The sequence below is a fragment of the Oryctolagus cuniculus genome, chromosome 13, assembly GCF_051225735.1.
Source record: "Oryctolagus cuniculus isolate XC-2025 breed Fujian yellow rabbit chromosome 13, ASM5122573v1, whole genome shotgun sequence".
NCBI classification, from domain to species: domain Eukaryota; kingdom Metazoa; phylum Chordata; class Mammalia; order Lagomorpha; family Leporidae; genus Oryctolagus; species Oryctolagus cuniculus.
Genome location: NC_142879.1, coordinates 18,401,568 through 18,425,961, shown reverse-complemented (window position 1 = coordinate 18,425,961; position 24,394 = coordinate 18,401,568). Strand labels below are relative to the sequence as shown.

Sequence of the window (24,394 nt, the reverse complement as noted above, 5' to 3'; positions counted from 1 at the left end):
GTTCCAGTTGAACGGTTGGGCTGTGATAGACACCATCACTCAGCTGCCCACCTCGTGCACCAGATTCCAGAGTCTCGTGTGCCAGAGCCCTCAGTGGCCTCCGGCACATGGCACTGACTTGTGAAATGCACACTGCTGCCTTCTTTCCCCACCACAAGAAGGCGCGTGCAGGTGCCCGCCCAGCAGGTGGTGACAGAGGCATCATCTATGCAAGCACCGGGTCCCCGTAGGTGACAACCCCCCACTCACAGGTGGGAGGCTCACCCAGGTAGACCGAGTCCTCGTTCTGCAGTTTGCACTCCCACAGCTGTAGGAATTGATTGCCTTGGCATTTTTTTTTTTTAACAGGCAGAGTGGACAGTGAGAGAGAGAGAGAGAGAGAAAGGCTTCCTTTGCCGTTGGTTCACCCTCCAATGGCCGCCACGGCCGGCTTGCTGATCCGATGGCAGGAGCCAGGTGCTTCTCCTGGTCTCCCATGGGGTGCAGGGCCCAAGCATTTGGGCCATCCTCCACTGCACTCCCTGGCCACAGCAGAGAGCTGGCCTGGAAGAGGGGCAACCGGGACAGAATCCGGCGCCCCGACCGGGACTAGAACCCGGTGTGCTGGCTCTGCAAGGCGTAGGATTAGCCTAGTGAGCCGCGGCGCCGGCCATTGCCTTGGCATCTTGAATTCTCTGGAAAGATCCGGGGAAGATCCAGCCCCAGGTGCCTTTCCCTGTCCAGGGACCTGCTCTTAGGTGGCCTGTGTCGCCAGCTCAGGTCCCACGAAGAACTCGAGATGGCTTCCCAAGTCCAGGAGCAGCCCTTCGGGGGAGGTGGAGATGGTCTGATCTGTTCGGGGCAGGCTGGAGCGGGGCTGGGGCAGGGCTATGGCAGCACGGCCAGGAGGTCCCGGCTGCAGGGTTCCAGAGCCCCACAGACCTGGACTTGGATCCTGGCTCTGTGGACTTGAGCAAGTGATTTGCCTCAGTCTTCTCAGCTGTAAAATGGGGGCAGCACTGATTCCATATGGTAATTAAGAGGTTAGGTAGGGTCTGAGCACCCATAGCCCTGTGTAGCTTATAGTCCCGGAGCGAGTGCACTTGCTGTTGGTGGGCAGGGCACAAGGCCGGGCGGCTTGGCCTGTGGCCTCAGCAGCAGATGATCATGGTTCAACCCTGCTTCTTCCACTTCCAGCTGTGTGACCCTGCGCTAGTTATTCTGCCGCTCTCTGACTCAGTTTTTCCGTCTGTAAAGTGGAAACAAGAGTAACCGCCTCCCCCAGGGTTGTTGTAAGCATTTAGTTAATAAATCCATGTTGAGCACGTAGAATAGTGACTGGGCTATTCAAGCAGGTGTCACGGTGTCTCCTGGCAGCAGCAGCAGCATCTTCCTCTCTCCATGCATCTCCTTAGCTCCGAGCCCCTCCTGCTCTGGCAGGAATATTCTAGGCTCTCTCAGCTCCGCATGCCCCCCTCCCCCCACCAGGGTGTGTTCCAGGAACGGCTCAGGCTGACTTGGGTTCCCTCACCTGTCCTGGGCTGATTCTCAGGCTTCCCCAGCACCAGGCCTGCCAGGCTGCTGGTGTGGCCTGGGAGGCGGGGCCCCACACCTCCCACCAACTTCCCCACAGTCCCCCCGAGGGTCATGGGCGCTGAGGGGCAGGGGCTCACGCAGAGCTCCTGGGTGATGAAGCGGCCGATGTCAGGAGCCAGCTCTCCAGGCAGCTGCCTCAGTTTACATGGAGCCCGTGTTCCTTCCAGGGTTGCTGGTCCAGACACGGTCGTGTGCCAGCCCACAGGGTCTCTCCCTTTCGCCCTCAAGCCTTCCCGTGGAGCCTGGCTGGTCTTGTCAGCTGGATTCTTCCTCCTGACCAAATCTCCCTCGGGAGCCCTCTTCCAATGGCTGCAAAACCCTCCCTGCAGGCCTGGAGCCCAGCTGTGGGCCTGGTTCAAGTTCTTCCCCGGGTGCACCCTCTGGCGCCTGCACAACCAGTGGCTGCAGAAGAGGCTGGTGGCCGACGTCTGGTGCGAGGTGCACCTGCGCATGCAGCCCTCACTGGAGTCCTTGCTCCCTGTGACCTAGATAAGCTGCCCGGCCTGTGGTAGGCACGAGACAAACGGCAGCTATGTCCTCCTTGGGAAAGCGGAGAGAATGCAGAAACAGCAGCCAGCACTTGCCGAGCCCTGGTCCATCCTGGACATTGCTCTGAGTGTTTTACATGTATTAACCCATGCAGTGGGCACCACCATCGTAGCAGCTGCATGATGCTCCGTTTGTTTCTGTTTGATGGGTGAGGCACAGAGAGGTTCAGGACGTTGCCTGAAGTCACACAGCCTCGAAGTGGCAGAGGCCGGATTCACAGCCGGCAGTCGGGCTTGCGCCCCCAGGGGAGGGGCTCCCCTGGCAGCAGTGGAGGCCGTGTTGGTGACTGCAAGTTCAGTTGTTGCATTTCTGGAAGGGGAGACCCGAGAGCCATCATTGTGTCTGACAGAGCTGATGTGGGGAGGGGGCTCGCTCAAGGTGATGAGTGACAGCTCTGCCAGTGCCCTCGCCTCTCCCTGCCCCTTGTGCTCCCTCCCCCCTACTCTGCTGTGGCTGGGGGCGGGATTCCAGCTGGGCTGTCTTCCCACCAAGCAGTCTGCAGGGTACCAGCTGTGGGGTGGGGGGGGTGCTCAGGGAATAGGGTTTGGGGAAGGGACCGACAGCCTCCCAAACAGCAGCAACAGGAAGGCAGCACGGGAGCCTGCTGAGTGGTCACGTGACCCATCCAGCCAGGCGCCCTGGAGACCTGGCCCCGGGAGCCGGCCCCTGCTAGGCCGGCTTAGCGCCCAGAGTTCACGGTGGCCCCAGAATTCCCGGGTGGTGTTGGGGCAGCTTGAGGTTGCCACCTCACTGGCAGCGAGGGCAGGGCCTGTGTGTGGATGTGGAGGCGACTTTTGGGGGGATGCTGGCAGAAATGGTGAAGGAAGCAACAGCTCTCCCGCCCCCCGCCACCTCCTCCGTCCACCCTTGACTCTGCCGGTGCCTGTCCCGGCGGCTCCAAGCCTTGGTGACGGCTGAGGCCAGCCCCGGGTCAGTGCAGGGAATCCTGGGTGTGGGCGGTGGACCTGGAGGGGCGGAGCCGGAGTGAGGAAGGCGCTGGCTGCAGCAGCTTCCTCCTTACCCAGCGGGCCAGGGCAGGAGTCAGGATCCTGGGAGGCGGGGCGGGGCGGGGTGGGGCGGGACAGGGCGGGGGTCCAGCCAAGGAGGGAAGGCGATGTCCTGGGAGAAGGCTGGGAGCCTTTTTTCCGCCCTGTTTCTTTCCTGGCTGATGTGCCGGGGCTGGCGCTGTGCTGGGCTCTGTGTGCAGCAGCCCCTAATCCTCGCAGGAACCCCATTTTATAAGGAAGACCCCCACGTTGCAGGCCACAAGGCTGAGGCTTCGAGGAGGCCCAAGGCCACACCGCACACGTGGCAGCACCCCTGGGATATGTGTCGAGGCCACAGGTGAGCTGAGCGTGGGTCCTCACTGCCAGGGAGCTGGAGAAAGGGCGGGGTGTGGTGGTGCAGGAAGGACAAGCACCAGAAGGGTCAAAGGTGACAGGTGCAGGATACACAGGCGGGGGAGGGGGAACTGAGACTGGGGGTGCAGGGGAGGTGGCGTGGTGCATAGGGTGGCGCACTCCACTGAGAGGACAGCGTGTTCAAAGGCCCTGTGGCAGGAAATAGCGCAGCTCTTTTAGTGCTTACAAGGCAAGGGGTGCAGCTGGAGTCCCAAGGGTGAGGGAATGGCAGTGCTGGGGAAGCTGGAGGCTGGGTCAGGGCTGTGTGGAGGGGACCTGGGGCGGGACGGCCACTGGGCTGTACGGTGCACAGCTATGGGTATGCGTCCAGGCCCGAGCACAGGTGCAGTGCGGGGGGTGGAACTCAGCATCCAGTCACAAGGCCAGCTCCTCACCCTCACTCCGTGCCCTTTGGGGGCCCACCCTTTGGGGGCTCCCTTTGCTTCAGTGGAGCAGAGTTACCCCTCCCTTGCCTGCTGTCCCCTGGGACTGAGCACAGGGATCGGTGTCAGGGGAGGGGTCTTCTGGGGTCAGGAGGTCCCTGAGCCAAATGCCGCTGCCTTTTCCCCAGAAACCACCACGCTCCCACCCTCCCACCCTCGGCCCAGCCCCCACCAGTGCAGATGTCACTGGTCCCTCTGTTCCCCAGGGGGCAGAGTGTACCGCCTGACACAGCCAGCCCTAGCTGACTCCCTTGAATGTCACCGGGCCCCATTTTGGGCATCTTTTGAAACATTGTATCAGTAGGAACCGCAGAAGTCCTCTGGTCCATTCCCCTGCATCCAAGCAGCTCTACACTCCAGTCCGTGAGCCATCGTTTTCTCGGAGGGGCAGGAAGATGTCCTGAGCCTTTAGCCCAAACGTGGAAGCTGCCCCCGGCCTGCTGAATTTTCCGGAGTCTTTGAGGGAACGCAGAAGAGAAGCAAGCCGCCCACCCCGAGGTGACAGGTCTGTCCTGGGCCTGGGAAACCAGCAGGCTGGAGTTGGGGCTCGGGGTGTGAGGGGGATCCCTGGAGCTCTCCTGCTGAGCATCTGACCTTGAGCCCTCGCTCACGTCCCACCTGGAGAACGGCCAGGGGTCAGCAGAGCTGACCTGCGGCTCCAGCGTTAGTCCTGCCCAGCCACACACCCTCCCGCCCCTGTGCACAGCCCAGCCAGGGACGCCAGCACAGGGCCGCAGCCTGGGGATCCCGAATCGGCTCTTCTGCAGAGCAGGTGGGGCGAGCTGCCCTCCAGCGAGAGCCTCCAGCCCGGCGGCGCCGAGCAGCCCGCGTTGCAGCACTGCAGTGCCAGCTTCCCGCTGCTGTCGTGGGGCTGGGACGCGGGAGGGGGGAGAAGCCAGGTCCGCGGCGGGTCTTGGGCATTGCCTGGCTTCCTGGGAGTCTGGGAAGGAGGAGGAGCCCGGGGGAGGTCCCGGGTCCCCCAGCATGCGCGCACAGGATATGGGGTGGGCACAGAATGGCACTTTCCTGGGTCAGCCCCCAAACTTGGTCCTGAGTATGCAAAACAGACATCAACCCTAAGGGAGGAGGAGAGGGAGGCCGAGGGCAGCGGTGGGTGGTGCGGGACGCGCCAGCCTGGCCAGCAGGCGTCCTGGCTATCGGGACCGGCACGTGGCCACACCCTTGCCTTGGGCACTGAGGCGCAGGAGGCGACCCCGGCTCCCAGCGCTCCTGCCCTCCCACGCCAGAGTGTGTGGACATTGCGCCCTCTCCGAGAGGAGGGTGCGGGTCCCTGGCGAAGCGCTCTCGGATGCTCTCCGGTCCTGCGCAGGGGACACTGCCTCCTGTCGCCACTGCCCTTCGGCCCCCTCCCCACGTGGCCGGCGAGGGCTCTGGGCCCAGCCCCGCCCCCAGCGCGCCCCGACGCTGCCCCTGCGCGGCGTCCGACCTCCTCAGCCCCTCTGCGAGTGTCTTTTGTTCCTGTCCCCGCTTCTCCCGCCCCTTCCTTTTCTCCCTCGACTCCGCAAAACCTTCATCCCGATCCCCACCCCCCCACCCCCGAAGCGAATCGTTTCCCGCCCCCTCCCCTCCCCCCAGCCAATCCCCGCACCGAGAGGCGCCCGCGGCTCGGGGGCGGCGGGCCCCCGCAGGGAGTGTCGCAGGAGGGCCGGGTGGGCGGCGACGCCTCCGCGCAGCCGAGCGAGCCCCGCGAGCTCCAGGGGCGCCAGGCCGACCCCGCCTGCCCCAAACTTCCGTGGGGCCGCGCCAGGTTCACCCCCTGGCGCCCACCTCCGTCCCCTCCCGCGGCGTCCCGGGCGCAGGAGGGGGCGTGGGCGCGGAGGCGGCGGCCCGCGCGGGGATCGCCCGGGGCGGGGTCCCTGCGCCGCGGTCTGCGGGGATCGCCCTCGGAGGGGCCGGTCCACGCCGTGTGCAGGCGGATGTGAGGAGCATGTCAATTCGCGAGCGGGGGCAGCGGATCGGGCTGCTCTTACCGCAGAGCCGGCGGGCGGGAGCAGAGCCGCAGCGGCCGGCCGGCCGGCAGCGGGAACCTGGGACCTCGCCTTCGGACCCCGGCCGCCGTCGCCGCGCGGCGCCCGCAAGTCCCCGGGTAAGAGGGAGTCCCGAACAAAGGCGTGCCGCGACCACCGGCGGCACCCGAGGGCCTGCGGGGCGCGGGCGGGTGCGGGGCCGTGGGCTGGGACGCTCCGACTTTCTGGGCTTGGCGCTCCGCGCCAGATGAACTAAGTGCGGGACGGAGCTCCGCGGATTCACCTGCGTCGGATTACCGGGTTAGTCCCCGGGGAGGCGACCTGGATGGTCCCGGGAACCCCGCGCCCTCGACCCGCTTCTCCTCGCGGGGGCCCGGGATGGGCACAGGGCGAGGGCGCGGTGGCCCGCGCGCGGACCCGGCAGCGAATCGGGCAAGCTGAGGCGCTCCCCGCTGCGGAGCCGTGGGAGGGGGGCGCGCAGGACCGCGGGTTACAGGGGTATGCGGCGAGGAGTGAGTGCGGGCGCGTGGGACCCCCACCCCCACCGCAGCGAGGAGCGGTTGCGGGACCCCTTGGCACAGAGCGGGTCGCTCAGGGAGCACTGCGGGGGCGCGGGGCTGGCTGCCCTCCAGTGCCCCCCTCCCACCTCAGCCGTCCTGTGCTGGGATGCGCCACCGCGCCTTCGACCCTTCCTCTCATGGCAACTTTTTCCTGCTCCAGGCCTTGCCTTGGACCAAGCAGGGTCCAGAGGATCCTGGCAATCGGCGGGGCTTGGAGAGACCCAGAGAGGGTTGGGGAAGCTGCTGCGGCTCAGTGGGACTCAGTGCCCTACTCTGCTTGCTGTGTGACCTTGGACAAGCTGCTGCACCTCTCTGAACCCCAAGATGATGGAGACGTGGTGCCAGGGGGACGAGGTGGGGGCGGCATGAACCGCTTGCCCCAGTCTCTGCACTGGGAATTGGCTGCAGGGAGCTGTGTGCTCACTTCCTGGCAGCGAGCAGGTGTCGGTGTGTGTGAGTCCTGAGAGCTCCCATTCCGACCTGTCCTGTGACCTTGGTGACTCCCGTAGCCCGGTGGCCTCAGTAGCTTCATCTGTGCAATGGGGGTTTGGATCTAAAAGTGTCTGAGATCTCTCCAGTCCCAGCCTCTGTTGACCCCAGCTTGCGGGTGAGGCTCAGAGAAGGTGGGGGTGTGGGGTGCAGCTGGGCAGGGTGACCTTGCCGCTGGGGCGTCCGTGGCTCCCTCCTCTCCGTGGAGGAGGAGGTGGCGGGGCTGTGAGCCCTCTCCCTGCTCGTCCATCATCGTGCCCCAGTCACGCCATCCGGCGGTGGAGAATGACCGCCGAGCCGGCCCTGCGCACCTCTGCTCTGGGCAGAGCTCCCCTGCCCTCACAGAAGGTTCTCACCCAGGTGAGGGGAGGGCAGGTTAAAGGAGGCTTTTAGGGATCTCTCAAGGTCATGCTGTCGCCCTCACCTCGGAGACATCCTCTGTTGGGCAGAGCCCGTGCCACCCACTGGGCCACCCAGCACCCCTTGCCCTGGGAGTCTAACCCAGCTCCTCCTTGCGGTGGGCTCCCAGCCCGTCTCCCCGAGCCGTGGGGTGCTGTGAGCAGAGTCCTGGTTTAAGACAGGAGAGCTGCCAGGTTCTGCCTCCAGGTCGGGTGACCTTGTGTGACTTTGGGCCGGCCCCTGTCCTGCTTTCCTCACTTGCGCGATGAGAGAGTTGAGCTTGGTAACTTCCCCGGGCCCTTCTGGTTCTGCCATTCTGTGGCAGGTGCAAGGGGTTGGTGCGAGCAGGTGGCTGCACTCCCAGCCCGCCTCTCGTCTGTCCCCAGGGCCGAGGCACCTTGAGACAAAGTGCTGGGTGTAAGTGGGGTCCTTTCTACAGCCCCGTGCACCCTTGGAGAGCATCCTCCGTGACCTTGAGGTTTGAGCTTCCGTGACTCAGTTGTTGGAGTGACATGATGGGGCACCTCACTCAGGGCTGTGGGGTTCAGCAGGGAACACGCAAGTGCCAGTCCTCAGCCTGTGTGGCCGTGGTGGCGTGGTTCATGGGGACAGGAAGAGCCCTGTAGCTTGCAGGGAGCCAGCAGCTGTGCGGGGGCCGGGGGCAGCAGGGACGAAGTGGGGACTTGCAGTGCCATCTTCCCTGCTACAGGTCTCCAAGTCCCCTGGGCGACTGGAGCGGCAGCACTGCCGCTCTGTCTGTCTGTCGGTCGGTCAGTCGGTCGGTCTCGGGCCTGCACTGTGGTTCTGCAGGGAGGCCTGCGTGAGAAGGAGACGCAGAGCTTTCTGGTCACCTCACGCCGACTCGCTCGCACCCTCTGTCCACCCGTAATGGTGACAGAATCGGCCTCTTACTCCACTGTCTGGGCCTCCCAGGAATGAGCCGCCTGAGGAGCAGACCGGGTGTGTGTGTGTGTGTGTGTGTGTGTGTGTGTGAGAGAGAGAGAGAGAGAGAGAGAGAGAGAGAGACCGGATGTCCCCGGAGTGAGTGACCAGAGTGGGGGTGGGGGATGGGACTCGCAGCAAGCCAGGCCAGCTGGGCCTACCCACGCTCACCACGTGACCTGAGGTGAGTTGCACCTGGGCCAAACTTTCTCCTGTGTGATGTGAACACCGTTACGTGACTCCAAGTCTTCCAGGCCCTGTTGACTCTGCCTACGCCCAGGCCTGGTGGAGAGGGGCTCCCTGGAGTGCTTCCGGCCTTGTGCTCACCCTCACACCCCCTCCCAGACCTGACTCGGCTTGGTGGGGGTAGGCAGGACAGTGGAGGGCCAGCACTGGTGAAGCTGCCGCTGGCTACACCTGCGTCCCTTAGTGGTGTCCCGGCTGCTCCACTTGTGATCCAGCTCCCTGCTAATGCGCCTGGGAAAGCAGCAGGTGATGGCTCAAGTGCTTGGGCCCCTGCCACGGGTGTGGGAGACCCGGATGGAGTTTCTGGCAGCTGCCTTTGGCCTGGCCCAACTTGGCTGTTGCAGCCGTTTGGGGAGGGAACCAGCCAGTGGAAGATCTCTCTCCTCTCTTTCACTCTGCCTTTCAAGTAAAAATGAATAAATCTTAAAGAAATAGTGACAGCGGTTAAGAGCGAAGGCTCGGCAGGCGGCCATCTCCAGGTTCTTGCTCCCTGATTGCTGTGTGAATTTACGCAAATGACCAAACCTTGCTGAGCTTGGCTGTCTCTCCTATGGAAGCAGGTGAAACTTCCTACCCCTTGGTATTCTCAGGATGTCCCACTGAGACTCCTGGAGGGGGACGGGTTGGTGTCGGGACCGCGGGAGTGGGCTTTGAGGCCCAGTGCTGTCCCAGAGCAGGGCTCTGGTGAGACCGAGGGCGAGGGCTGAGCCCCCAGCCCTGAGATTGTCACCAGGCACCACGCACAGGCTTGCAAGAAGGTGCTGCAACTTCCTGTGTCCTCCTCACGCTGCCCCGGCTGTACCCCACAGCTTCTGTGCATGGGCCTTGCCACAGGGCCGGCCGTGGGCGGGGGCCTTGCAGGAGAGGCTGTGCCTGGGGCTGAGTTAGGGGTGGCGCTGCGGGATCCAGCACAGGAAGAGGCCCTAGGGGTGCTCTCATCCAGGGCTCTGGTTTTGATCAGGAAAAACCAGAAACGCAGAGAGGGGCAGCGTCTTGCCCAGCGCAGCACAGCGCAGCACACGGGCGGCTCCTTCAGACCCTCGGTCCCGCGCTCTTTCCACCCTCCTGGCAAGCACCGCACAGTTATTTTCCATCGTTACAGAGCACGAGGTAAACGGCCGTGACGGCAGCAGAGGGACTTGAATCCTGATGGGAAGGAACCGAATGATCTAGGTACAGGGCTCTGGGTCCAGCGTCCCATTTGGCAGATTGGAACACTGAGACCCGAGATGAAGGGGCTCAACTCAGAGACCCGAGCTTCCAGGCTGCAGCTCTGCCAGTCGTCCTGGGGAAGCCACACTGCTTCTCGTGGGCCAGACGTGCCACACGGCAGTCGGACAGCCAGAATGAGGCTGGGCTGGGCTGGGGCGGGGGGTGGGGTTGGGGCAGAAGGCTGCACCACAGAGACCCCACTTCCAAGGGCGTGCTGTGCTTCCCTGGCCCCCGCTCTGCACTGAGGGGTGACCGCTTGCCGTGTCCTCCAGGACAGTAGCCAGCCCGGCACTCTGGGCTCCAAGTCCCACCTGGGCGGGAGAGGGAGAGGGAGCTCGCAGAACGTGGGCACTTGGTGCCTTCGGATTCTCTGCACCAACTCACCCTTTGTACCTCTGCCCCCCCACGCCCTGATCCCTGAGACAGCCCGTATTGTCTGGAGCTGCCGCCTCCCGGCTCCCAGCTCCCTGGAGAAGCGGGATGTTTGAAGCTCCTGCAGAGAGGCCTAGGAGCAGATGGTCCATTGAACAGGTCTCGGCGGAGACGGCAGAAGCCGCGAGCAAGGCTGGCCTCCTTCCCCGGCCCCCGAGCCGGGCGAGAGGCGTGCACAGTCCTTGGCAGGTCAAGAGCAGCTGCGCCGACTCCGTCCCCTGCCTTTGTCTTGCTCTCTTTCCGATTTTCTTCTCTCCTCCTGCTCCCTTTTTCTCCGCGTCTTGAGACTGGGGAGGGATTGGGAGGAGAGAGTGAACACCCCCCGCCCCGTGGGGCTCTCCCCAGTGGAAATCCAATTCCTGAGCCCGCGGCAGATGCTGGCTGCGTTCACGGCTTTTGTGACTGCCGCCTTGCCTGCGGAACCGCTTCTTAGCACTTTAACAAAGGGCACGTTTGAAAGCCGAGGCGTTTCTGCTGCCACGAGGTTGTGGGGTCGTACTGCAGCAAGCAGCACTCGTGTGGGATACAAGGAAGGACGTCCTGCCCAGGGAACACCCACTCCGGGTGAATCAGCTCAGGGTGGGCAGGGGCGACCGAGGAGGGGATGTGCCAGGATCGCTTGCTGTCCTGGGGACCTGCAGCTTCTCTGCCTGCTGTGGGCCCCTAGTGGCATTAGTGACATCCCTGGAGGTCAGTGCTGTCCTGGTCCCACGGCCCTCAAAGTGACCATCAAACTGGCAGTCACCGGAGACCAGGTAGCTGGAGTTAACGCCCAAGCTCTCAGTGTTATTCCATAGTGGGCTTGGGGGGATCTTGGTCAAGCGATTGAGGGAGGGACAGAGGGTGATGGGAAAGGGAGGGGCCCGGGGCTGGCCCCTGCTCAGCCAGCCCTGCGGCCAGGGCTGGTACTGCAGTGCCCCTAAGCTGCAGCTCACAGCGGGCTGGCCACGGCTGCCAGCCCCACGCCTGCCTCCAGCCTGCTCTCCACCGCTCAGCCAGACTCTGGGGCAGCCGGCTGTTCGGGGACAGATTGCAGCCGGTCCCCGGAGCCCCTCCCCCAGCACATGGCTCCTGGCCCAGCTCCCGGACCTAGGTGGGCTCCCGCATCCGTGCTGTGTCCGGAGCAGACACCTTGTGGCTCCCACCCTGGGGCCCCAGCCCTCCTCGTGTGGGATTGGACTCTGTTCAGCCTTGCTCCTCAGGTGCTGAGGCTGAGCCGCCTGCGAGCCTCAGTGTTCTCACCTGCAGAATGGGGCTGGGACGGTTCTGTGCTTTATAAATAGCTCGTACGCCTCATGGATGCCAGGACTGGATGTGTTCATATTTACATGCAGCGCTAAGAAGAGTGAGCACCTGGCATATGGTGCACTGGGGATCTAGCTGTAGACTGCTGGCGGCGTGTTTCTTCAAACCGAAAGGGCCGCTTTGTAGATCCGCGGCAGCAGGACTGCGAGGGGACGAGGCGGGCTCGGGCTGGATTGGATTAGCAGGATCTAGAACCCAGTGAACCCCTTAGGGTGTTGCCGCCCATGGCCCCAGGCAAATGGTTTCTCCCCATCTGTGGCCTCAGCTGTCCTCATTTGCTGGAGTCCAGAAGACCACCTGTCACCCGCCCCAGGACGTCCTAAGAGTCGGACGAGCTGGATGAGGGTGTGGAGGAACCAGCAGGCTGGCGGGTGCACGGATGGCCTCTTCCTGTCTCCGCTCTGGGCACGTGCAGGCTTCCTGGCCGAGGCCCTGGCATGTGGGGCTGCCTACAAATGGCACCAACCCCCGTGGGCTGCTGTCCCAGAGAGGCCAGTTGGACACTGGGCAGGATCTGCTGAATTTTGCTCTTCCTCGCTTGGCAAGGAAGAGGGATGGTGGCCCCAGCATCCCTGCCGGGGAGCAGGCCTGCTCCTGGACGTGGTCCGCAGCGCACAGGCGGGGCCCTGGGTTCCAGGAGCTGGGGATGCAGACAGGAGCGATGCCTTGGTATGATGTCACTAGAGGGAGCTCCTACCCCTCCCCTCCCAGTTCAGGGAGGCAGGTGGGGGTGGGTGGGGCTGCCCAGGAGCAGAGCCCTGAGTCCCTGTCACATCCGGAACCTTTTCCGGCAGCTGAGTTCCTGTTTGTCCCTTCCCAGGGCGGGAGGTGAAGCCACCCTGCCCAGCTGACAGCATTGGGTTTGTGATCGGGCCGCAGGCCTCCCTGCTGGCCCCAGCGTCCTCTGCCGAGCACCACATGGACGGCCAGGCTGTGGATGCCCAGGCCAGCAGCTGATGCCCGCGGCCCCACAGCGGCCCCACCTGGCCATCTGGGGTAGTGCAGGTCTACATAGGGGAGGCTGTTACTCGGGGCCTTGGAAGTGTCTGTCCCTGAGCTGTCCTCAGCCTCTTGCTGGCAAATGAGGTTGCTTGGCCGAGGTCACCCCCCCCCCCCCACACACACACGCACACTAGCCGTGAGCTCATGGCCTGGGGTCCCCTGCATTTCACCCGCCCCATTCCCCAGGCTTCCCCACGAAAGGCCCTGGCCTTGACCAGAGAGAGGGCAGGGCAGGGTCCTCATTGGTGCCTGTCTCCTGTGACCTTGGTCTTGACCTCAGGTGCTCCTGGAGATCTCGCAGAAGGCTTGAGATTGGGCAGCGGGAGGCCCTGCTCTGGGACGGGGCGTGGAGGCCTTTCCTAGGATGTTTTAGAGCAGACCTGGTCTCTGAGTCAGGGCTGGGTTCGCTCTTAGGGGAAGCCTAGGAAAGAGATCTGGACTGGGAATTCAACAGAACAAACCCGAAATCAAGTCCTGCAGCCCACCAGCCTCTGACTTTGGGCAAGTTGCTGAATCTCTCTGAGCCTCATTCTAAATTGGGATCGGTGTTACACATTATCTTATTTACAAAAGTTTATAAATATCTGTTTACTCTTTTTTTAAAAGATTTATTAATTTTATTTGAAAGTCAGATTTACAGAGAGAGAAGGAGGGGCACGGGGGGGGGGGTGCTATTCCATCCGCTGCACTGATCTGGAGCCAGGAGCCAGGAACTTCCTCTGGGTCTTTCCATGTGGGTGCAGAGGTCCAAGGACTTGGGCCATCTTCTACTGCTATCCCAGGCCACAGCAGAGAGCTGGATCGGAAGTGGAGCAGCCAGGACTAGAACTGGCGCCCATCTGGGATGCCAGCTCTGCAGGCGGTGGCTTTACCCGCTATGCCACAACGCCGGCTCCAAAGTTCTATTTACTTCTAGAAGCAGCTTTACTGCAATACAGTCCACCCATTTAAAGGGAGCTTAATCTATTCACAGGATTACGAAACCATCACTGCAATCCAATTCCAGAGCTTTTCCCAACCCCCCCCCCAAGAAGTCAAGTGCACATTCCCAGCCATTCCATGTTCTCCGTCCCCCCAGCCCTAACCGACCCCTCATCTACTCTCTGTCTCTGTAGATTTACCTCTCCTGGCTGTTTCGTGTCAGCAGGATCATGCAACACAGGATTTTTTTTTGCCCTTATGCAGTGCTTTCAGGGTTCACCCATGCTGTAGCCTGGCTCCGAATCTGTTGCTTCTCACTGCCGAGCACTCCGGAGTAAGGCTGTACTGCTCTGTGTGTGCCCATCTCTGCCGGTGACATCTGCGCTGATTCCACTCTGCAGCTGCCACAGAGAACGCGGCCTTGAGCGTCTGCATAAAGGTCTCCAAGGACAGGCCTTCTTTTCCTCTTGGGTTTACACCAGGGCTGGCGTTGCTGTCCGCCACGGCGGACCTATTTCAGAAGGATCTATGTCCCTTATTAAGCCCGGCTCTAAGTTCTTTTGAGTGTGGATTATTCCTTTAGCTGCCGCAGCAGTCCTGCTGGATTCCAGGCCCTGGGACCAGGTCTGTGCAGCCCGCTGTGTGGCGCCCTCTGCGGTAGGAGCTGCAGGGTCTCTGTTGTATGGAGGAGGGAACAAGCCCACCTCAAGGAAAGGACAGCGTCAAGATCACCAGGCTGGGCGGTGGCAGTGGGAGGAGCTGCTTGAAGGCTGCCTGGGCCCAAGACTGCTCACCTGCCTGATGGGGGCTTCCGAGAGGAGCTGGAGCCCGGGAGACCAGGGCGGGCGGGTCTGCGCGGCTGGGCTCTGCCTCTGTCTCCCCTCTTCCTCCCTGCGTGCAGGGCCGCACTGCATGCCGGGTGCTGCCTGTGCACAGGCTCTGGGCTGCAGGCTCCAGAGACGTTGACAGATTGGAGCCTCACTGTCGCAGCGGGCCCGGGCGGCAGGCGTGCCTGGAGAGAGGGGGGCGAGGGCTCGGCAACCTTCCCCGTCACTGGGTGCAGACTCGGTCTGCAGGCTTCGCTGTTCTAGCCTCTGGCGCCAAGAGCTCCCCGCCCCTGTTCCTGTCACTATTTTTAAGCTCCGTGGGCTCCATGAGCTGCCTGCCCTGACCCGTCTTCACCGTGCACCTTTCTCCTGATGGAGCCCAGAGAGCTCGTGCGGGCTCCTTTTCACTTCACAGCTCCGACCGCCCCCGTCGGGAGCCCAGAGCTGGGCCCGTGCCTACCTGGGAGGAGGCCAGGTGGCAGGCAGCAGGGGCAAGGACCGTGAGGCCAGAGAGCCGGAGACCCTCAGGGCGGGCGAGGTGATCCCGAAGTTCACCGGGGTCAGCGCCAGGTCACCACCCAAGTCCCATCTGTGATGTCCCTCGTGGTAGTGGTCCAACCACAGCATAAAGGTTGCTTTGGGGGATGGCGTTGTGGCACAGTGAAGTTGCCAGTTGCAGCGCCGCCTTCCATATCGGAGCACCAGTTCAAGTCCTGGCTGCTCCGCTTCTGATCCAGCTCCCTGGGAAAGCAGCAGAAGATGGCCCAAGCCCGGATGGCGTTCCAGGCTCCTGGCTTCAGCCTGGCCCAGCCCCGGTTGTTATGGCCATTTGAGGAGTGAACCAGTGGATGGAAGATCTCTCTCTCTCCCTCCCTCCTTCGCTCTGCCTTTCAAATAAATAAATAAGTAAATAAATATGGTTTTAAGAATTTTTTCAGTTATTGTTTGAAAGAGAGACAGAAGCAGAGACAGGCATCATCTAGCCACTGATCTGCCGTCGCCCCAGATGCCTTCAACAGGTTGGCCTATGGGTCACGCACAAGTCCAGAGGTCAACCTGGGGCTCCCGATGGATGGCAAGACTTGAGCCATCAGCTGCCGCCTCCCAGCGTGCACCTTAGCAGGAAGCTGGAATCAGGAGCAGAGCAGGGCCTTGAACCCAGGCGCTCCAACATGAGATGTAGGTATCTCAAATTCTTTTTTTTTTTTTTTTGACAGGCAGAGTTAGACAGTGAGAGAGAGAGAGAGAGAGAAAGGTCTTCCTTTTCCCTTGGTTCACCCCCCAAATGGCTGCTACGGCTGGCGCGCTGCGCTGATCCGAAGCCAGGAGCCAGGTGCTTCCTCCTGGTCTCCCATGCCGGTGCAGGGCCCAAGCACATGTGCCATCTTCCACTGCCTTCCCGGGCCGCAGCAGAGAGCTGGCCTGAAGAGGAGCAACTGGGACAGAACCTGGCACCCCGAGCGGGACTAGAACCCGGGATACTGGCGCTGCAGGCGGAGGATTAGCCAAGTCAGCTGCGGTGCTGGCCCAAATTCTTTTTTTTTAAAGATTTATTTTTTATTTGAAAGATATAGTTACACACAGAGAGAGGGAGAGACAGAGAGGTCTTCCTTCCACTGGTTCACTCCCCAAAGGGCCAAAGTGGCTAAATGTAGGCCACACTGAAGCCAGGAGCCTCTTCCGGGTCTCCCACGCATGTGCAGGGGCCCAAGCACCTGGGCCATCTTCTGTTGCTTTCCCAGGCCATAGCAGAGAGCTGGATCGGAAGTAGAACAGTGGGATGCCGGCACTGCTGGCAGTAGCTTTACCTGCTACACCACAGCGCCGGCCCCTCAAATTGTGTCTTTTTTTTTTTTTTTTTGACAGGCAGAGTGGACAGTGAGAGAGAGAGACAGAGAGAAAGGTCTTCCTTTGCCGTTTGTCCACCCTCCAATGGTCGCCGCGGTGGGCGCGCTGCGGCCGGCGCACCACGCTGATCCGATGACAGGAGCCAGGTACTTATCCTGGTCTCCCATGGGGTGCAGGGCCCAAGCACCTGGGCCATCCTCCACTGCACTCCCGGGCCACAGCAGAGAGCTGGCCTGGAAGAGGGGCAACCGGGACAGAATCCGGCGCCCCGACCGGGACTTAGAACCCGGTATGCCGGCGCCACAAGACGGAGGATTAGCCTAGTGAGCCGCAGCACCGGCTGAATTGTGTCTTAACTGCTGTGCCAGACACCTACCCTGACCTCAACTTGAATGCCTCTTGTGAGGATCATTCATTAGCCCTTATGGCCACTGGCCCCATTTCGGACGGTGCTGACCATGCAAGAAAATTTTTCCTCATTTGAAATCTGTTCTCCTACACCGTGAAGAAGGGAGCTGCCCCCAACACACACACACACACACACACACAGTTCGGCTTGTGGCTCCGCCCTCCCTGCCTTCCTGGGGAACCACACACATGGCGGGGTCCTGGGCTGGGCCGAGCCGTGAGGCTCCCCGCTCCTCCCAGGGGCCTTTGCTTGGGCCGTGGAGCACCGTGGGAGGAGCCGGGTTTAGACGCCAGCGGCCTTTCCCGCAGCACACAAGTGACGGAGTCAGCAGTACAGAAAGAGACGCGCTGAGCTCCGTGCGCGGAGACCGCGCTGTGTCGGCCGCGTCCCCAGCACCTGGCCCTGCAGCTTCAGCCCGAAGTCACCCACAGAGATTCAGAGAAACCCCCCAGCCCCAGGATCCTGCCAGCTCAGAAGTGCTGGGGGAGCCGGGCTCCACACTCCCAGCTCTGCGACCTGGACCAGTCGCTTCCTCTGGCCCGCTCCGTCGGGTGGGAGCGCGTCCTCCTGCCCATGCCCTGCTGGCTGGGGTCCCAGCAGCTGAGCGAGGGGCGTGGTCCTCTCCCTTCCCCTGTGACCTGGCCGGGACGTGGCCTCTCTCAGATGGTGGCTGGGCACTGGTGGCTACAGCTCGTACAAGAGCGCACCTGGCTGGGGCCGCGCTCCGCGGAGCAGGGCCCCTGGAGCTGGGCGGGGCTCTGCCACCTCGCCAGCTGTCATCCCTGCAGTGGGGGGGGGGGCACTTGGGGCTGTAGTTGGCAGGCACTGCCCGGCATCCCTGCCTGACCTGCCTCCTGCCTGGAGCCGCTCACCTGCTCCTGGGCCACCTCTCCGCTTCCTTGAAAGCTCGGGCTGTCCTCGTCCTCGCTGGGGGCCGCTGGGGGCCGCTGTGCTGCAGCTTCCACGCGCCCTCACCAGGGGCTCCTGCAGACGCCAAGGTGACGGACACACGGTGTGCCCTGTCGGGGCCTGGCCTTTTCCTCTGTGCCGTCCCCCAGCGCCTGGTCAGGCCGGAGCCCTGACCACAGCGGGGCTGGGTGTGGGTGGCAGCTGCAGGCGGGGCCGGGGCCTGGCAGGGTCTGGGCAGAGACGCAGGGCAGAAGCCAGCCACAAGGCCCTGGCTCTGAAGAGAGGAGTTGGACCTCCAGAAGACCAGCTGGGCGGTAGCTGAGCACATGGAGGAGGAGGAGGGAGTTGTAAGAGAGGCCTGGATTCCCCCAGCAAATAGGGAAAAAGGCACTGAGCTCAGCGGGGGCCGCAGTGCAGAGGTGGTTGGAGAAGCCACCACCCCGTCCCCACCGGAGCTGTCCCCTGCACCTCCGCCTTGCGCCCTGCACTGCCGTGCCCATGGCGCAGATGGAGTACCGAGGTCCAGCACCCTGCCCAAGGTCATTGGCTAAACGCGGCAGCAGAGCTGAGACGTGAGCCCAGGTCTGCCTGCCCAGAGCCAGGTGCGAATCCACCCCTTGGCTGCACTTGGTGTTTCCTTTGGCACCTGCTCCTAGGAGCTGGCTCCGAGGTCTGGAACCACATCGAATTCCAAGTCCGTTTGCCAGTTTGAAATTTTCCCCCTCGCTGCTCCTCGACTCCAGGCAGCTGGCATTTAAGGCCAGGCTTTGTTCCCCTCCCTCCTGTCTCCCAGGCCTGTCCCAGCCCCCCCCCCCACCCCTTCTTCCGGAATCTGTGCCCTCGGGCTTGCGTGACCTGCTTTAGTTGCTGAGATCTGAGCTGTCAGCGTGTGGGGTATGGGACATCTCATCTGGAGGTGATTGGCCAGCGCCCAGCGGGGAAGAAGGCCGCCGTGGCAACGGGGAGACATCCTCCCAGGGTGGGTCGTGCACAGCAGGGAGCCAGCTGGGCTCCCCAGACTTCTGATCTCCCCCAGCCCCCAGCTTGGCCCTTGGATGTGGTCGTCTGTGATTTGGGGCTGCAGCTCTTCCCAGCCTGTAAGGAATGGGACTCTGCTCTCCCCTGCTTTGCCTCAGTGTCTTTATCAAATGCGGGTGAAACGAGACGCAGTGTTGGCATTTAGTGGGCATCGCTGATGGTGTCTTCTCCCCACCCCCACCAGCCCCCCACTCCTGGCAATGCTCCCCATGCCGCCCAGGCCTTTACGAGATCCACCCCCCCACACACACATGCATGCAAGATACCCACGCCCTCCCAGAGTGCACTTTTTGTTGGGAAGGGGTGGAGTCCTGAGCTGGACACCAGTTCAAGGTCACAGTAAGGCCTGGGGCAGGCTAATCCCTGAGCCTCACCTGTCGCCTCCGCCGAGTGGCAAGAATCCATGTGCCTGGCTGCCACCCAGGCTGAGCCATGTCCTCCCGCCTTGAGCTGCCTGGAGCAGGGTTGGGTTTTATCCCTGGTACCCTCAGCTCTCACAACAGAGCCGGAAATAGGATTTGGAGTAAACGGAAGTGGGGATTGGACCAAGGAGTGGATTTGAAACGGACAGGTTGGGGCAGGCTTTCAAGGTCGGCTCAGGGGACTCCTGCTGCACGCCCTCAGTAACGAGAGGCATCGGCTTCGCGCCTGCTTGGCTGTGACCTTCTGGAGCCTCTGCCTGGTGTAGACCCCCATCTCTCTGTCCTGGGTAGGGGACCCCGAGAGACCCGCCCCCTGCCCTCTGACCCTCTCAGGCCCTGGGTGAGGGGCTGACGCAGACAGGTGCAGCTCCGGCCCCCGGGTCTCTTTCCCGGCCTCTCAGGGGGAGCTTGGTGGACAGGGGTTGTGAGAGGCGAGGGCGCCGTGCCCCATGAGTGCCCCCCTCCACGCTGCCAGGCCGGGCAGCCAGGCTGTCGCCGTAGGGAGGAGTCGTGGGACCCAGCGGGAAATGAACACGCACTTCTACCTCGCAGCCCTCGGGGTCCACGGGGAGCAGAGCCGCCCACACCGGTAACTGCGACACCAGGCGGAAGTGACAGGGTCCCCAGGGCTTGCGGTCCCCGGGCCTTGTGGTCCCCCAGCCTGCAACCCGTGCCCTCTCAGACAGGGCCTGGGCAGGCAGCCAGCATCCCTGGCTCGCCTAGTGCTGCAGCTTGCACTGTTGGGTGCACGCGGTCCGTCCAGCCGCATGGGGAGGGGACAGGAAGGCAGCATCTGTCCAGGGCCCGCCTCCTGCAGCCCATGGGCTGATAGGGTCCTGTGAGGCGGGCACCCACCTGTCTGCAGCTGAGGTGACACCCAGAGAGCACTTCTGCCAGCAGACCGCTCTCAGGCGCCCCCATGGCAGGTGCACCCCACTCCCACCCTGAATCTCAGTGGGAAGGTCAAGTCCTCCTCAGAGGATGGGCAGGGGGAGAGCAGCCAGGTGTCTGGGGCCTCATCCAGGTCCCCAGCTTCCTGCTACCTTTAGAGACTGGGATGGCCCTCAGCAGCAGGGGCTGGTGGCCCCGGTCTCTGCCAAGCCCCAGGCTCTGTTCTGTAGGGTGACCCACGTCGTGGTGTGTCTTCCCCTTCCCATTGTCCCTGTACAGGGCCTTCTAGACAAGGGGTGTGGCCGGAGACCCCCGGTTCTCCTTTCTCTGGGCCTCTCACGTTCCCGCACATGGCCGGGCAGCCCCTGTGTGCACACTCACACACACGTGTACACGCACAATGCACTTGTCGGCACCTGTGTGTGCATGTCCACACGTGCACATGTGGAGTTTGTACGCATGGTGCCCACACACGTGTGGGTGCACGTGCATGCACACGCAGCCTTTCTGATGCTCCCGCCATGTCCCCCGGCCCTGCCGCCTGCCCCTTGCTGCTAGTCCAGCAGCTGTTCCGCTCCATCGCTTGGCTAATGGAGCCGCCCTCCGCCTGCAGCCTCCTGCCACGCTCACCTGCTCCTTCCAGGCTGTGGGCATTCACTCAGCCTGGAGTCGGTCCGCCTGGCTTCGGTGCCCAGTGAGTGCTGAGGGGCGGGGTGTGGGTGCTGGGTGCAGACTCGGGAGACACAATAGGGGCACCCCTGGCCCAGAGGAGGGCGTGGCAGGTGCAGGAGCAGCTCCTGGTGTCGTAACCTCCTTCTGGTCAGCAAGGGCATCTGCCGGCCACCAGCCTGCCCCCATCCCGCCTCTGCCCTCCCCACTAACCTGCAACGCCCCCCACTGCTCACACACACACACACACCCACACCAGAGCACACCCGCCATTCCACACACCCTGCGTCTCATGACGCACACAGCACACCACACACTCACACACCATGCACTCCCGCATGCCACACGCCCCACACGCATGCGCATATGAAGGATTTGCCCCCCAGGGGCACTGCTGCTCCTAACATTTGATAGAGAGGAGACTGCAGGACTCTTGGTGGATTTTAGCACAAGATGAAGGTGGGTGTCTGGGGTGACGGGGGCCAGGGAAGTGGCACACGTACCGCGATTTCCGCATGGCTCGGCCTCCACGAGTCTCTCCTCTGCGTGGCTCCCAGCCGGTCCATGCGGCCCTACAGCTCTGTTGATGGCTGCCTCCCTCCCAGCCAGGACCCCAAGTCTCCGGCTCTGTTCCTGTCCCAGTGCATCCACACACCAAGGACTCCACACACACTCTAGGGCAAGGCTGCTGGGCCCAGCTGGTGCACCCCCACTCCTGCCACCTCCTCCAGGCAGCCCCTGGCCTGCTGGCCCTAAGCTCCCATCTGCCCCACCCTGTCACCCATGTCATCCTTTGCTGAGTCCCGATGGCTGTCTGTGGCTGTGAGAGAAACTGTAGGGTGCTGGGAAGGGGGGCTGTGCATGAAGGAGACAAGAAGGCACGGGTCTGGGCGGGCAGCTCCCCCTTGAGCTGTCTGGACTCCATGCTCCTCAGCTCTCCTGTGGGTGCTGGGCTCAAGCTGCATCCCTGGCTGGGGTAGCAGAGGCAGAGGCACCGAGGGGCCTGGCCTGACCAGCACCCTCACTGCCTCACCCTACATGGCTTAGCCATTGCGGGGGATGCGCCCAGTGTGTCCTGGCCCAGGAGCGTGAGGGCGGGGTCAGAGGCAACATTAGGCCCTTATCCGTGTCATGTTGTGTCCCATGGTGGCGCGCGTCTTCACTTTCCATCCTGGGCCTTGGACGGTGTCGTCTGTAAGCTCGCCTGAGCGCCTGCAGGCCTGGCCTTGCTGGCCTGTGATGTTGGAGCGTGCGGGCAGGTGGAGGCTCAGAGAGAAGAGTGTGCACAGGTTACGGGGCCTCCCCCCGCAGCTGCCCGGAAGGCAGGGGGGCAGGGATCGTTAGCCCTCACAGGTACAAGCTGTGGCCCAGCCAGGCTAGTGGCCCTGCCCAGGCCACGCCCTGGCCTCAATCCCAGCACCCGGATTCTGAGCTTCCGCACCGGGGCCCTCCCCTTGGGTGCCCTCTTGGGCAGGCTGGGACTTGCTGATCTCAGCACATCTGCAAGAAGAGGAAAACGAGTCGCTGCAGCAGGCGAGACGGAAGGTTGACCCCGGGAAGCAGAGGCCCGCCCGGCCTGGCCCAGGAAGCTCATCAGGCCTCGCTGCAGAAAGAACTCAAACAAATGGGCAATTTATTTTCAAAATGAGCTGGAAAATTAATTCCTGGAAACTTTATCCTCTGCCTCCCAGGACCAAATATTGGGCTGGCGCTTCGGTGCCAAAAATGAAGACATGAATTCATCCTAAGTATTGATGTTTGAGCCTGCTGGCTTCCGTGAGCGGCATCTCGCTGGTTAACCTATTTCCATCTCATTACTTTGGCCTCTGCAAACACAGTGCCGGGAAGGATGAAATGAGCTGAATCCAGTCAGCGCTCCATTATCCACATTCATCAGGGCCGGGGCTGAGTGGCCATAATCCGCAGAAGTGCAGTCCCCAGGTCATAGCGGATCGGTTTGGGTGGCAGTTGGTGGTGACTGTGTGTGCGTGTGTGCATGTGTGTGTGCACATGTGCGGTGCACCTGTGTACACTTGTGCTGTTGGTTTTTTTTTTTATTTGAAAAGCAGAGACACAAAGAGAGCTGGAGACAGAGACTCATAGACAGAGGTCTTGCATCTACTGGCTCACTCCCCAAATGCCCACTACGGCTGGGGCCTGGCCAGGCTGAAGTCAGGAGCCAGGAACTCCATGCAGGTCTCCCGTGGGGGGTGGGGGCAGGGCTCCACGTACTTGAGCCCTCACCTGCTGTCTCCCAGGGCGCACATGACAGGAAGCTGGGCTCAGGAGCAGAGCTGGGACCCAGACCCAGGCTCTGGCATGCGGTGCCGGTGTCCCGAGCCACATCTTAACCACTGGGCCAAACGCCCACCCTGCACATGAACTTTCAAAGAGAAAACAGATCCGAGTTACTGGATGTGGGACCAGGTCCCTTCAGAAGACGGTCACTGGGGAGGGCACCTCAGGAGGCTGGGAGCCCGCGGGAGGAGAGGGTGGTGCTTCAGGGTCCCCGAGCAGGTTCGAAGCAGGGGGCAGGGGGCCAGGAGTGGGTGCTCCGTGGGGGAGGGGAGGTCCTGGTGGCCTTCCCAACTTGGCGCAGGCAGGGGATTCCTGGGAGGGGGATGTAAACCCCCTCCTTGGTTCTTGCTTTTCAAGGCTGGGGACAGGACCCAACTCCTGCGGTGCCAGGGGTAGGGGAAGGACAGGCTTCAAGTGTGAAAGATACAGAGGCTGCGCAGTGCAGCGTCCGCCAGCCCCTCCTCTGCCCGCTCCCCTCCAACGTCATCAGCTCCCTTCGCCTCCTCCCAGAGCATGCTGGGAAGATCTGAGCAGGTGCACACTTGTGCCTCACGCACTGACTCCCGTGCTAAGAGTCTCCCTGGAGATCCTTTGATGCACACACAGAGGATGCTCCTGTGCACCTGAGCCTTCTTGACGCTCCCAGCTGGGCCGGCTGTGGGCGGAGCAAAGATGCCCAGAGCAGCACATCCCTGAACTGCCCTGAGTGTGCGTGCGTGTGTGTGTGCGTGTGTGTGTGCGAGGTCGCCTCGCCTGTGCCCCACCCGGGGTGTGACTCCCCTTCCAGCCCACTCCATAGGGGGCTGTCATTCAAGCCCCACTTTGGCCTGGGTCCAGGGGAGGCCGCAGAGCTCTGAGCACCTCTGGGTGTCTGGAGTAAGGAAGACAGAGCCAGACAGATGCTCTTTCTGCTGATTATCAGAGTTCCTAGAGGCAGGGGGAGGGGCGGCCCCTTCCCGGGGCTCTCACCTGCCACAGTCCCGCCTGCCTGCCAGCTGCCCTCTGCTTTTGCTCTGTTCCTGCGTGACAGAGGGGAGGAAGGGAAGGGTAAAGCGTCAGTCCGCCAGGCTGACGTCACGTCTCCCCAAGGGCTCTTACCTGCTCCCCACCCCTCGGCAGGTGCTCGGTGCGTGGAGGTGCAGCATGTTCCAGCGGCTGTGCGGTGACTCTGACAGCTCAGCCCTGCCTGCCCGGGCCCAGCCTCTTGGGGTCCCGGTGCTCCTTGTCCTGGGGCCGCTTGCAGAGTGTTGATTGCCCGGGGGCAGGGCGAGCAGAGGAGAGTCTGCGTGGCGGTGCGCCCTGTGTGCAACCGCCCGCTCCAGCAGGGAAGCCCTTCAGTCTGTTCCCTGATGGCCCCCAGGCTGCTCTGTCTTCAGCCCAGAGTGCCTGCAGCCCCAGTCTCCCTCCCCAGGCGGCTGCGTGCCCTCGCTGGCTGACGGCATCATTGCACGCTCTCCTGCTCGGGTGGTTCCGAGCGGAGGCACCCACTTTGCCCTGGGAGGCCCTGGAGTTCCGGTGCATTTATCATCCTCAGTGCTGCCAGCTGCTTGCCCTGCCCTGCACTGCCCGGCGGCCCGAGCCCCATGGGAAGAAGTGGTGGATCCCCAAGGATTCGGCTTT

General features: G+C 62.8%; 1 protein-coding gene across 4 annotated transcripts in view; it reads left to right on the top strand.

The window, feature by feature from the left end:
- SYT2 (synaptotagmin 2) overlaps positions 1-24,394 on the top strand; it is an 89,524-nt gene that overhangs the window by 47,956 nt on the left and 17,174 nt on the right. The window contains exon 1 of one of the 4 annotated variants that reach the window (XM_051820483.3): positions 4,344-4,472. The exons of 2 other annotated variants lie outside the window; for them this stretch is intronic. The gene's annotated coding sequence lies outside the window, so the exon portion shown is untranslated. Of the gene's footprint in view, positions 1-4,343; positions 4,473-5,577; positions 6,075-24,394 lie in introns of those variants that run through there. One more of the 4 variants, XM_051820482.3, reaches the window with a different exon arrangement.